Raw genomic sequence first — 14,836 nt, 5'->3', positions numbered from 1 at the left:
TCGACGATCGCTCTCCCCAATGCGCCGCCGACCCGCACCTCCGACCAGGAAAACTAAGCGCCGCAGTTCGCGAGGCAAGAACTGCGCCACCTTCGAACTGCCCAAGTCCTCACTCTTCTCCTGCTAACATGGTCGCCATATCTGTCGAAGGTATTTCCACTTTTGCGCTTGTGGGCACCGGCGCCGCCGTTTCTGTTATAGCCGCCAAACTTTGCCGTTCGCTGCGCAAGGTGACCACGCCGCTGTCTGTACTGTCGCTTCACACGGCAAGCGCGCAGCACGTGACACCTCTCGCAGCCTGTACTGCCCGTGTGCTTTTACAAGGCGTTCTGTACATTGTCGAGTTTATTGTTCTTCCTGCCTGCTCACATGACGTCATCGTTGGGTGGGACTTCTTGTCCCGTCATAATGCCGTCGTCGGGTGCGCACGAGCTGAAGTTGAATTTTCGCCGCTGCCTGACGCACTGTTCCACGACGCTCTTGATCAGTCGCCTAAACTGGTCGTGCGTGAGGACACCGACATTACACCTGCCTCTTTTGCCCTTGTCCCAGTCGTCTGCGATGCCGTCACCGATGCTACAGTCTTCTTTACACCATCTGACATCTTTATTAGTCGCAAAGCCGTTCCACTGCCTTTTGCAACGCTTGACATCGCCGCCGGCATCAGCAATATTTTTGTGTACAGTCCACTTTCTGCGTCGGTTACGTTGCTTGTCGGCGAATGTCTCGGCCGCGTGGAACAGCTTGACTCTTCGTTCTTTGTTACCGTGCCAGACGAATCTTTCGCTCTTGAGTCGAACGAACTCCTTGAACTTTCAACGCTTGAAGAGTCGTTGAATGACGTGCTTTCCAGTTCCATCGCCACTGCACTAACCCCTGCCGAACACTCGAAGCTTCTTCAGCTTCTACACCAGTTCCGAAATTCCTTCGATGTTTCTCAGCCGCAATTTGGGCCGTACGTCGGAAGTGCAGCATTACATTGACACCGGCTTACACCAGCCGTTGCGTCAACTACCGTACCGCGTCTTCGCCGACGAGCGTCGCGTCATCAATGACCAAGTCGACGATATGCTACGCCGTGGCGTTATCCAACCACTCCACAGTCCCTGGGCATCTCTTGTCGTTTTGTTGGCAAGAAGGACGGGTCTATTCGCCTTTGCGTTGACTACCGTCGATTAAATAAGGTCACGCGCAAGGACGTCTAACCTTTGAAGCGCATCGACGACGCCCTTGACAGCCTTCAGGGCACGGAATTCTTTTCGCCCCTAGACTTGAGTTCTGGCTACTGGCAGGTTCCAATGGCCGAAGCCGATCGCCAGAAAACGGCATTTATTACACCTGACGGCCTATACGAGTTCAACGTGATGCCCTATGGACTTAGCGACGCGCTAGCCTCGTTTGAACGACTCATGGACAACACGCTGCGTGGCCTCAAGTGGTCTATGTGTCTTTGTTATCTCGACGATGTCGTGGTTTTCTCGTCTGACTTTCCGACCCACCTACTTCTCCTTCGACATGTTTTTAACGTGTCTCACCAACGCTGGCCTGCAATTGAACCTCAAGAAGTGCTGCTTCGCCGCGCGGGAGCTGACCATCTTAGGCCACACCGTGTCCAAGCACGACGTTCTACCGGACCCTGCGAAACTTCGTGCAGTCGCTCAGTTCCCGAAGCCTACTAACGTCAAATAACTACGCAGTTTTCTGGGCCTGTGCTCATATTTCCGGCGCTTTGTCCGCAATTTCGCATCGATCATGTCACCCTTGACCCAGCTCCTACGCGGTGGCGCGGACCTCTCCTCCTGGTCCCCTGCATGCGACGCCGCGTTTGCTACGCTGCGTCGTCTTCTTACCTCTCCACCTATTTTTCGCCATTTCGACCCGACAGCTGCAACTGAGGTACATACAGACGCCAGCGGGGTTGGTCTCTGCGCCGTCCTCGCGCAACGCAAGCCCGGCTACTCCGAATACGTGGTCGCCTATGCGAGTCGTACGCTGACAAAAGCAGAGGCCAATTCCAGCGTAACAGAAAAAGAGTGCTTGGCTTTAGTATGGGCGCTTGGCAAGTTCCGCCCATACTTATACAGCCACCCATTTGATCTAGTAACGGATCACCACGCGCTTTGTTGGCTCACCAAGTTGAAAGATCCATCTGGCTGCTTAGCACGCTGGGTACTCCGAATCCAGGAGTGCGATATTCGCGTCGTCTACCACTGCGGACGCAAGCACACTGATGCAGACGCCCTGTCCCGTTCACCTCTACCTCCAGACTCGGCCTGCGGAACCACTTGCGCTCACCCCCTGTCATCTCTTGACCTTGACTCGATTGGCACCGAACGCCATGACCCGTGGTTCGCTTCTCTTTTCACCTATCCTTCTGGATCATCGACCACCCCTGTATCCCGATCCCTCCGACGCCAAGCTGTTCATTTCGCCATTCGTGATCAGCTGCTCCACCGACGCAACTACGCTCCCGAAGGCCGTAGATGGCTACTAGTCATTCCCCGCAGCTTAAGATCCCAAATCTGTGCCTCTTTTCACGATGATCCGCAATGTGGCCACGCCGGAGTATTTAAGACTTACGAACGTATAAGCCCTCGCTACTACTGGCGGGGAATGTACACTTTTGTACGAAAGTTTGTTCAGTGTTGCCCTGACAGTCAACGTCGCAAATTACCACCTTTACGTGCGTCTGGCGCCTTGGAGCCGCTTCCATGCCCTGCCAAACCTTTCGATCACGTAGGCATTGATCTCTACGGCCCGCTTCCCATGACACCGGATGGCAATCGGTGGATACTAGTTGCTGTGGACCATTTGACACGCTACGCCGAAACTGCTGCTCTACCGAATGCTACAGCGCGGGATATAGCCTCTTTCGTCCTGCATCGCGTCATCATTCGACATGGCGCACCTCGAGAACCCCTCAATGATAGAGGTCGCGCCTTCGTCTCCAAGGACGCACGCACTCACGCACGCACACGCACTCCCACACACGCGCCCACACGCACGCACCCACACGCACTCAACCCCCCCCCCCCCCCCCACACACACACACGCACGCACGCACGCACGCACGCACTTTAAAACGTCTTTCCAAGAAATGCCTTTCTGTTTAAAAGTGAAGCCGACTTTAAGGGGATCGGTGTAAGGTTGGTCTTTGTAAGCTGGCTTTTCCACGTTCAGTGTTGCAGTGAATGAAGCCTACTTGCCGTACGCGAACGATGCGATGGGAACGGGCCCCGATAACGCTATCGCGTTCTACTCTTAGAGGCGAAGCTTAAGCGTCCTTCAATATTTACGTTCTCGTTAGGCCTCATTCACAAACCCGTCAAACGCTCCGTCGCGTCAACGTCACGGCACCGTTTTTCGGGAGGGGAGAGGGTTTCTGAGTCGTTTTCCCCTCAAAAACGAATCGCCGGCGACGCAGAGCAGCGCTCCACGTTTCCGTCGCCAGCACGGTGACGGAGCCCCACCCCTTCAATAATGACAAATGAGAAATCAAGAAGCCGTCGCTAAATGCAGCCATTTTACAAAGTTGATGCTGGCAACAGCAGCGGCTGCTTGTTTGTTTACATGCGTTCCACGTGTGGCACATGGAAAACTCAGCTGTGCGTTTCGGTGGTGCTCAAATGTGCGACATGGACAACACCGAAGGCCTAACTTGCGATTCCTGCACATGTTTCGCCCCCACGTACTTGTTCGGCGAGGCGCTTTGCGCGCTTGTTGCTGTCTCCGCTTGCAAAGCAGGAACAGCAGCAGAAAACCGCTCAGCATCACGAAAGAAGACCCGTGGTACAGTGTGCTAAAATTTAGGGTAGTAGGCTCAGCGGCGCCGAGAGCGTGAAGCCGCCGATGTCAACTTGGAAACGGCTATCCGTACATTGAACTCGATGGTGCAACGCCTGGTGTGCCGCAGGGTAAGCGCATGTTGCTACACATTCAAAGAGCGGCGTTGTACCGTCGAGATCAGTGTATCGTCCAAGCCCTTTGCGTTTGCTTCGACGCCGCGCTGATCGCTGTGCATGTTCGCGGCGTCTCTTCTTTGCAATATGCGCTTCCCCTGTAGCACAGCAAGCGTCGCACCGTCGATTTCCAAGTTGACATAGGCGGCTTCACCTCGCCCCGTTTCCGCTGGTGCGCAGTGAGAACGCTACCTTTTAGGGGCGAAGCTCCTTATAGCGGCACCCGTTCCGTCCCCGTCGTCGTAGTAGTAGTGTGTAACCAGTCTGAGAAAAATGAGAAAAAAAAAATTCCGTAGTTGTGTCCGTAGCGCGGAATCGAACCAGGGACCCCTCGCTTCCGAGCGCGCGGCGTTAGCCCACTACGCCACGAAGCGGACATGGACACACGCACCACGATTGCAATAAATACCCAACATTAACGAAAGGCCGCGTTTCTAGCGCGTTTCTAACGCGTTTGTGCTAGCGCGTTACGGCCCATGTAAGAAGCTGGTGTAAGACGCTGTGGCCTCTCCGCCTTACCTTCAACGCGTTTCGAACGCGCTGCCCAAAGCGGTGGCAAGTCAAGTTCAAGTCGAGGAGCGTTTATGAATAGGGGGGTATACTCTCTCAGCAGTCATGTGATGGCGTCGGCAAACGCGGTGCACGTTCCGGCATGTGTAAATGGCTGCGTAAGACGATGTGGCCGCTCCCCCTTACTAGAGAGTACTGCACGTTTCTAACGCGTTTGTGCTAGCGTCCCCTTAAGCGGGAGATCCGATGATTCCCTCCGGAGCTTCGCCCACTCATCATCATTCACCCCGTGGATATGCTGTGATTTTATTCTACACTGTACCCGCGGTCGTTGTGGATCGCCATTACACAATTTATTCTTAGCTTATGGAAGCATTACACCAACATCAAATTATTTAACAGATACAAGGCATAATGTAGATTATATTCCTCTATGTTTAGGCGAACATGGGACCAGGTCAACCAACATTGTACAAAACCGTGCTGCTGTCGACGTCGCCGCCACCGTCGCCTATTCGTAGACTGCTCCATCGCGTCTCCTGTACGCTTTTTAGGGGCGAAGCTCCTTAGGGCGTGGGTCTGTCCTTCCTCCGATGTAGTATGTAGTGACCTGTAGTTTTATGAAGTGTTCACTAGATGGCGTAAGTGTCGATCTTTCTATATATAAGTGTATATAATGTCACTAGATGGCGCTAGTTTTTCGCATAGTTGATGAGAAAACCTACAATGTAGTGCGACGGGTTACCGCTAGGGGTGTTATAATAAAAGGTGCTCGCTCTTGGCGCGCTTTCTCTTTCGCTCGGAGTCGCCGGATGGAAGACAAGGTTGCGGAGCGGAGAGCACGGAAGGCGGTGGCGGCGCGCGCTCGCAGGCAGAATCCCGCGGTGAGAGCCCGCGAGGCCGCGGCTTCACGACAGGCAGCGCGGCGGCGGCGCGAAGACCCCGTAGTGCGAGAACGAGAGGCAGAACCAGCACGGCTGCGGCGCGAAGACTCGGGCGTTCGCGAACGCGAAGCAGCGGCGTTATCGAACCGTTATCCCTTCATTTCAGGGACCACAAAGCCGTGGTAATGAAGGGACTCCGCAAACCAAGCATCTAAGAAGAAGAGTCTAAGAAAATAAAACGCATTGTATATATACACACACTGTTTCTCACGTGTTTACTTGATCATATACTGGGCGAATTACTCGGAGTATTCATGGTTTACCGATGATCCCTCCGGAGCTTCGCCCCATCATCATCATTCACCTCGTGGATATGCTGTGATTTTTTTTTTGACGTGACGGTGACGTGACGGAGCGTTTGACGGCTGTGTGAATGAGGCCTTACAAGTGGTGTTAGAAAGCGACCCCCTATGCTGACCATACTGATACACGTTTTGCGTCAAAACGTATAGCTGCAGGCACATTTGACTTGCTTGTGAAGTTCTCATTTTAAAGGATATGAAGGAATCGTGAAAATAATTTGTTTTGAATTTTGACATAAATGTTGCTCATAATGCAAATTAGATATGAAGACGAAATTTGCGGACTAACCAGAGCAAGTTTGGGGAATTTTCAAGATGTCGTATGTTTGCATTCTGCATAAATTTGGCTCTATCAGCAGTCAAACTAGCCCCTGGTGCATGTAGTGCAATATCGCTTCTCGGCCTTTTGGCTAAGATCAAGTGTTAAACCGACGTTCAGCCGACGAGAACAACGGCCCGGCGCCGCGCGTTCCGTCGTGGTAGCCAGGGCTACATCTAGCCGTCCAGCTCCTCCAGGATGGCGTTCCGAGAACCCCCACCCAAGGCGCACTGCTTCACCTTCAACGCGCCAACGGGCAGCAGCGCCGATGAAATCATCGACGCCATCGAAGAAACCGTAGGGCCGGGAGGCCTTGAGACCCTCCAACACCAGGGAGGAGTAAAGTTCATCGCAGCTGTCGCGTCCGCAGCAGCCGCCGTAAAACTATCGTCCCGGGGCTCCTTCGTTCTGAACGGCGCCTCGGTCCCAGTCGCTCAAGTCGGACCACGAGTCCTCTACATTTCCGCCTTCCGAGTTCCCCCGTACGTGGGAGACGCCACACTCGCAGCCGCCCTGTCTACGTATGGAAAAGTTCTCGCAATTCAAGAATCGCAGTTCAAAGGAAGACCGACAGTCGGTACCGGCGTAAGGGTCATTCGAATGGAAATGGCGAAGCCCGTGCCAAACTTCCTGTCCGTCCAAGGCCACCGCATCATGTTTGACTACCGAGGAATTCGCAAGGTGTGCTCAAGGTGTGGAGCAGAGGGCCACCTTGGGAAGAGATGTGAAACGCCACGTTGCGAACGCTGCGAAGTCTACGGTCACGAGACTGCCAAGTGCACGCGTCCCCGTGTCGCCGCTGTTCCGGGAACCACGTCACAGCGGATTGTTTCCTGCCCAGGTCCTATGCTGCTGCAGCCGCAGGCGCCAACATCCCCGCCAGTATCGAAGACAACGACGGCCAGCCAGATCAAGACGAAGTACAAACGCCGCTAGAAGGGCCACGCCACAGTGAACTCTCCGAAACCGCGTCTCGCTCTGAATCTTCAGACAGCTCGGAAGACGAAGATTTCCCACCGCTACCCTCTACTGAAAGGAGCACCACCGAAGTCAGCGCATCAGAGACAGACTCCAGCAAGACGACCTCTCCTTCGGAACACGAAACAGACGCAGCAGATTCCGCAACGCGCGAAAGCGTTGCCATCAACGAGCCCACCGACAAGCCGCGTCCTTCGGTTGACCGAAGACTCCACCCCCAGCCCGAACAGACGCCGTCACCTGGCATCGGACGTGAAACCGGACTCGCTCAAGCCAGGGGATACCAAGTGCCTCGAACAACGGACGCGTCGTTGATGAACCCAGTAAGTCAAGTAACCGACCTTCTTCTTAAGGCAGAAGCAATGGACACTGATAAATCAGATATAAAGCGAACACGCGAAGCAGAAACGGACTCGAACAGGTTCGCAGAAAGATGGTAGATCTAAGATTCCAAAAAAGCTGCGCGCATCGGGTTCCGCCGTGGGCGGAACCCTTTAACTAGGCCTGTAACATGGCGACGTTTTTCGCCTGCATCATGGCGGTAGTGCATTTCCTCTCTCTGAATGTTCAAGGGTTTCGGTCCGTCGACAAACAGAGAGAGGTGTTGCACTTCGCCCGAGCGCGGGGCGTCGACGTGCTTTTCTTGCAAGAATGTAATTTCCGGACACGCCTCGACGTGTCAAACTTTACGGCCCGGTTTTCTGTTGACACTTTCTTTTCTTTAACAAATGCTGTGTCTTGCGGTGTAGGAGTGGTGTTCTTAAATCCCCATTTTAGAAAGGGAGCCCATTGCACGTACTACATACGGTATCGACGGCCGCACGTTAGCAGTTGATTTTTGGCTGTACACGAGACGCGTTAGAGCACTAGCGATATATGCACCCGCACGCCGATCCAATTCCTCAGAATTTTTCGAATCATTAGACACGTTCATGTTCGAGCCTTACCCGACGTTTATCGTGGGTGATTTCAACTGTTGCTTAAATGATGACCGCCCGCGGATCCGGGCGGTCCCGTCACTATCGCGGAACGCGTGCGTTGCGTCGGCTTGCTCAGCAATTTCGCCTTTCCGATGCGTGGGTGCAGTTGCATGACGACGTATTCGGGCCAACTTGGGAAAGAGGCAGGTCAGCAAGCAGACTAGACAAATTCCTTTTTCCGCCTGAATTAAGCTGCTACCTAGAAAATTGTGAAGTTTTAGCCTTTCCAGCGGGAACACCCCGCATCTCAGATCATTATCCATTGTCGGTACGTCTGGATCTCGGAGAGACCATGCCGAAAAGTGATTTATGGCGACTAGACGCCAGCCTGCTCACAGATCCCGAAAGCATCGCATCGATAGGCGCTTCATTAGCAGACCTGGTCGAGCGTAGCGCAGAGCACCGCACTTGGGACGATTTCAAGACCGCGTGGCGTCCGATACTCATAGACATAGAGCGCAGCTACATAGTGAAATCCAGTGTTTGCGCGGCTTTTTACTACGTGGGACGCATAGCGCGTCCGCCACGCAGAGCTTCACAGAGGCTAGCCACAATCTACGGTTCTTTCCTGTGGGACAACAGGACTGAACTAGTAGCACGTACGCTCCTTCGGCTTCCAACAGAACTAGGAGGTTTAAGTCTCCCTTGTATCAGAACAATGAGTTCTGTCCTCGCATTGCGAGGTTTCTACAACCTCGTGAACGACCCGGAATACCCAGGCAGAAAACTGGTTGATTACTTTCTAGGCACCTCCAGAAAGCTTTTCTTACCCGAAAAAAGGACAGGTCCTACGGTGGAACAGCCACCGCCATTCTATAAATATGTATGTAGTACCCTTCAGTCTCTTCGAACAGCCTTACCTGATGTCGACCTAGTTAGCACCCCGCCAACGGAGGTGTGCGAATGGTTAGCGGTTAAGCACTTGTCGCAGGAAGAACTGCAGAGGTGCAGGAGCGTCCGCTGGCGCAGCCTGACTTCGTCGGCCGTACCCGCCGAGGTTCGCGACTTCGGATGGAGACGAGGTTGGCGCGTCTTGCCAACGCGGAACCGCACGGCAGCGTGGGGAATAAGTCGCACTGATCGCTGCCCTCAGTGCAGACAAGAAGAAACGTTGCAGCATGCCTTATTCGAGTGTACAGTTTCAAAAACTTTTTGGTTCTTGCTGTGGCGCATGTTCCACGTACGAATACAGTCTAAAACACAACCGCGAGTTCTCTTCGATATTGTCTTGTGGTGCATGGGTGCATTTGTGTTGTGGCGCCGGCGAGGATCGGCGGCACTACGGGGACAACCAAATAGAGCGATGTATCCGTTACTACGCCGTTTACGCAAATTGATGTACGAGCAGGCGTGCGCAGAGTGGATCATTCTAAACGAAGACCAGTTTCTGCGCAAATGGTCGACAAAATTCATAAAGCCCCGTAATGGGCGCATTACTGCGCAGTTGTTGACATACTAACACATTAACCTCTGGCAGGTCAGAACACCTGCCAGACTTGTATGCAACCTCAGTGTGTGAATTCGTTTTTCATAATGTACCCTTTGACTGTATGTACCTGTGTTGTTAGCATTTGAAAGTTTTCCTGTACTGAAGTCAAGTGCACATGTGTATGTTTGTTGAAATAAACTTCTCTTTACCTGTAGTGCAATACGGAACTCATTATGCGTAATTTCACCTCCCCTTTACATTAGTATAAGAAAAGGCACAATTTACGCTACGGTATACCGTTCGTGAATCAGCTCCTAGGCAAAGATATGTCGCATATGTATGCCAATGAGAACACATAATACATCAAAACGAAGCTGTGCAAGCAACTACTCACACTCTTCACAAGCACTAAAGGACCACGACGCCACCACGGTTGTCACAGACTCCATGGTGACATGGTTAGAGTGATCTAGAATATCGGACAGTGTCCAGAAAGCCGCGCTAATGCATGGCAGGAGCGAGGACCTTTTCTTATGAACTCCCGCGCCGCGGCGCTGCTGTACCGGACCCGTTAGGGTGCCTCGATGCCCAGCGCCGCCGTCCAGGGTGGAGACAACCCCGCTGGCGCCACCATATTGAGTCACACGAGCGGAGACTCAGCTACGCTTGCGTTCATAAATAGTGTTACTCGCGGCGCACTTCCAAGTGCTTTGCCTTGATGAGGATTTTTTTATCGGTATCGCATCTGCACATCTTTATAACCAATAGCCGTTAACTCGCCGAAGGTCCAAGACGTAAATGTATGGCGCCGGGAACATGCCCCAAGTTGCCTAATTCAATTTACATTTAACATGCCGTGTGTATGTTTGAAATACGCACTATTTTTTTGCGCTTCGATGCTTGGTATATAAGGTTTGCGACCCCCTGTGTGTGGAAGTTTTTCTTTTTCGCTGTTGTATTTTGGTTTACACGTCACGCCTCCTTTACCGTAGCCAGCCACTCGCGCACGGCGGTTAGTTTCCCTTGCGTTGCGTGTGCTCTTCGCGTTCGTTGCAATTATTTGACGATATCTACGCGCAATTTTGCTTTTTTTTTTGTCCACAAAACTGTGTGCTGACAGGATTAAGCTGGTGTAAAAGTAACTGCGATGTGAAAATAAGGTTTAGTGAGTGCTGTAGAGAAACATGTAACGTAACTTGTCTGTATCAATCTTGCGTAGTACACACAAGAAACCAAACGATGCACAAAATACATTTACTTAATAATGTCTAGTACAATCAATCATGAAAGAGATATGTACATGAAAAATTATATGTACTGTGTGGCACCTGAAGGTTATGTTCAAAGACGAGATAAAAAAAAAATTCGCAAGGTAGGCTCGACACACAATTCGGGATAGTGAGAGTTTTTTTTTAATTTATTAATTACATGGGGGGGGGGGTTCAAGTGAGTACATCAACCTTATTACACACAATATAAATCGAAAACAAGAATGCAAACACGAAAACGCAACCGCGGGTAATATTAATCAAGATATCCAGCCAGAATACATCAGCTACCATCGAATACGTCGCATCAGCCAAACACATCGATGGCGAGTACAGAACATTTTATAAATAACCATTAGAACACTGATAACTACATTGAAAAAATAAACAACACTGCATACATATCGCGTACAAAAACCGTAAATGAAACTAAGACAGTCAAATACAGATTAGCAATGTTTTTCACTTCGAAAATATAGTCCATGAGGGCTGTTGACTTTAACAGACGGCGCCAATCCTGTCGATTTCGCTCGTACTGGTCCTCTTCAAAGTGTTTCTAAGTACAAGTAAAACAACAAAAGTGATTATTGATATGAAAAGTTACCTTGTAAATACAGAGAACCCATTACAGTGCTTAAAAATAAATTTTCGCAGAAGTAATGCTGTATTACCTCGCTTCACACGTATCGAAGAAATGCACAGGCTACAACAGACACCATGCCAGAAAGCGCCAAAGCATTTTGGTACCATGATGCCCCTTAACTCTACGACACCTGGGCATACCGTGCACAGGCATTTAAAGACCGTCACAGTACCCACTACGATCGGGAATGAGCACGAATGACCATCGGCTTACGACCACCACGCTACAAATATATTCGTCTAAAAAATCAGCTGTATAACGTAACAACCTGAGATCCGCAAGATATCTGCTGAGTATAGAGAAAATCACAATGCTTCGCTTGCCACGTACACAACAGCCGTTCTCCTCAGAAGAAGCACTGCGTTCTTTAGTCTCAAATAACCAGTAGCGAAAAAAGAAACTGAGGGGAAAAAAAAAGAAACAAGAGACACGATGTGTGCTTCCCGTGAAAAAGTAAAATAGATGGTTTACATGACGATTTGTAGCTAATGTAAGGCTATTTCGCGGCGAAGCATTTTCGTCAGTTCTTAAAATAAGGGTACTACTCGCATAGAATGCGCTGATCAAAACGGCAAAAGCCTATGCGACGCGCGCTCGCAAACCATAGGCTACTCAGCACCGGTGCAGTGCTTAGTTCGTGAGCGAACGTAGGTACGTGAGCGAGGATCAGAGAATACTTTCTTATTTATGAAAAACACAATGCGATAGTCTAAACTTTCTTGACACTTACCTCGCAAATGTAGGAGCTATCCGTTGCCTTCCAGTGATACCTCTTTACTTGGGCTTCCCATCTCTTCCTTCGCTCTGCATGGGTCCCGGGGGAAGCGTAAACAACGAAGCCCTTTACGCGTCGATCCGGGGCACTTGGGAACACAACAGCCCGTCATGTCGACTCGATGCACTTGACAAGCTTGTCATTCATGCGGCTGAACACTGTCCAGCAAGTAGAAGCGTCAGCGAAGCATCCGCGCGCACTGTGTCTCGAACTAAGCACCGGCACCAAGCACTCGCAACCGCTCGCTGTGACTCAAGATGGCGTCGCAGCGAGAAAGCGGCGGCGCGGGTGCGGTCAAAGGATGGCACCACCCTGAACGGCGGCGCTGGCATCGAGGCACCCTAGGACCCGTGGGCTATCTCCGCTGCGGAGGCCGCGCCAATGCGGCGGGCATCTGCTACGAGCCTGATATTTCGGTTGCTATTAGCCAACATCGCGATTATTTGGGATATGATAAGTACCTGGTGCACGTCACCGCAAGGTAATACAGCAGTGACTCACCGCACAGAGAACGCGCTTGTCGGCGGTAAATACGGGTATTTTGTATATACCCTTCTAGCTCGCTTGGTCCGCGCTTACACTGCTGTTTGAGTAACGCATTCCGCGCGCTTACTTCATTAATTATGCGTGGAATGAGCAACGTGAACGCGCTGCACGAGTAAATAAGCTGGAGATCGCGATGATAACCAGGAGAACGTGGCCGATATGGCTAGCTCACGCTAACGCTTTTACACCCTATGGTTTCCTTTCTTTTATTTCATGCATTCGATTTGTTTTACAAGACTGCCTCCCGCGCTCTGCTGTTTCCGTATTAAGGCGAAATCCTTGAATGGCTCTTGGGAAGCGGAATGTGTCCGTCGGTGGGGCCGTGGTACCAAAAATAAATACAAACCGCGTAACTCTCGCGTATTGTTAACTTGGTATATATACCAAAGTCTAGCGTGGAAAGGCACAAATGTGTGACTAAGATGACTGATGAGTTATAGCATTGATAACTTGACATACTTGCCTTCACGTCACGATTAACTACAAAAATATGATATGTGGTGCAAACCCGCATTTTTCGGGCAGAAATCCCTCTGATGGTGTGGATGTGACGATAAGAACGTGTTGCATGCCAATCTCGATCTGAACGTGTCGAACTTACCCATATATCATGAAGAACTGAGAGCCTCAGGTAAAGGGTAATAATAGTAATGAAAATTTGTGGGGTTTTACATCCAAAAATCACAATATGGCTATGAGAGACGCCGTATTGGAGGGCTCCGGTAATTTCGACCGCCTGGGGTTCTTTAACGTGCACCTATATCTATCTACACGGGTGTTTTATGCATTTCGCCTCCATCAAAATGTAAGCCGCCGTGGCCGGGAATCGAACCCGCGTCCTCGAGCTAAGCAGTCGAACCTACCAAAGCCACTAAGTTAACACGGCGTGTAGGTAAAGGATACGCGAGAAATATGTAATGTAAAGCTTCGCGCGAGAAACGTGGAGTAGGTCGAAAGCTGTGCGCGGCGCGATACTTCACCCAAAAGACATGGCCATGAACACACTAGAGCGTGTCATCCACCCGTGCTTCCCTTCTTTCATGTCGGCGCCACGATCAACCCACGGCCCCGACCCTATGTTATTGCTCTCCCTTCCTGAGCATAGCTAGGTTAGTACAGTGTACTGTGAAAAACCCACTACTCCCAGGTCCATCCCGATGCCCGGGGATCGGGTGCATAACGGTCAAGCGGGGTGCAAGTTTAAGTGCATCAAAGATCAAAGCCACCGGCTCAGACAACAGCGCAGAGAGGGATGGGAAAGGGAGGGGGGTCATTTCGCGCACGCACACACGCACAGCCACGCGGCCGGCTCAGCCAGCTAAAACATAGCCTTCGAGATGTGCTTCTACCCGATCAGAGCCACCTCTGTAGCGTGGATTGGGCGCCACTTATAGCCCAAAAGCCAAGTCTCAGATTTTCAGTAGCCCAAATATAGCCACATAGCCAACTCGTGTAAGTCGACGCCATTTTTTTTCCTGTAGCCCAATTTGGCTATATATAGCCAAACCTGGCAACACTGCACTGCCAATAGCTTGACGTCTAGTGTTTTGAGATAGTGTTGTGAACTATTGAACGAAAAAAAATTTCTTAGGTCAATGAATAAGGCTCCACCAAATATACCAGCATCAGTAAAGAAAGCTGGTCGGAAGCCCGACTGGCGAAGCCTTAAAAGTGGCAAATTTAGATAAGAGAGGTGCTAATGGCACTGCGATGTAATTGACTTGTTTGCTTGCGTTCGACGACTCGCTACGGGCCATGTTAATTGGCGAGAAGCTTAGGAGTTGGACCGGGAGTCTGAAACACGATACAAAGGCCACACGAGCAAGCCTGCTGGGTGATTTGCTTTTTAGTGAAGGACTTCAACTACGTACCCCTTCAATTAGAACTGTCTGAGCATAACGGGTGGCATTGATGAGTAACGACTTGCGCTCTGGCTGTTTTATTGAAGTGTCGGATGAAATTACTGGTTGATTCACGTATTTACGGGTGTTTAAAGTCCCGAAGCCAAATACCTGGAGCTATCAGAGACGCCACGTAAGAAGGCCCCCGATTAATTTGAACCATCTGGAGTTTTTTTTTTCTTTATGTGCACCTAAATCTAAGCATACGAACGTTGCATTTCGCCCACAGCTAAATGTGACCACTGAGGTCGGAAATTGAACTATCGACCTCGTGCTCAGCAG

This window comes from Dermacentor silvarum, chromosome 3 (assembly GCF_013339745.2).
Source record: "Dermacentor silvarum isolate Dsil-2018 chromosome 3, BIME_Dsil_1.4, whole genome shotgun sequence".
Taxonomy (NCBI): Eukaryota; Metazoa; Arthropoda; class Arachnida; order Ixodida; family Ixodidae; genus Dermacentor; species Dermacentor silvarum.
The sequence above is the reverse complement of the archived record's forward strand: the minus strand, read 5'-3'. Positions refer to the sequence as shown.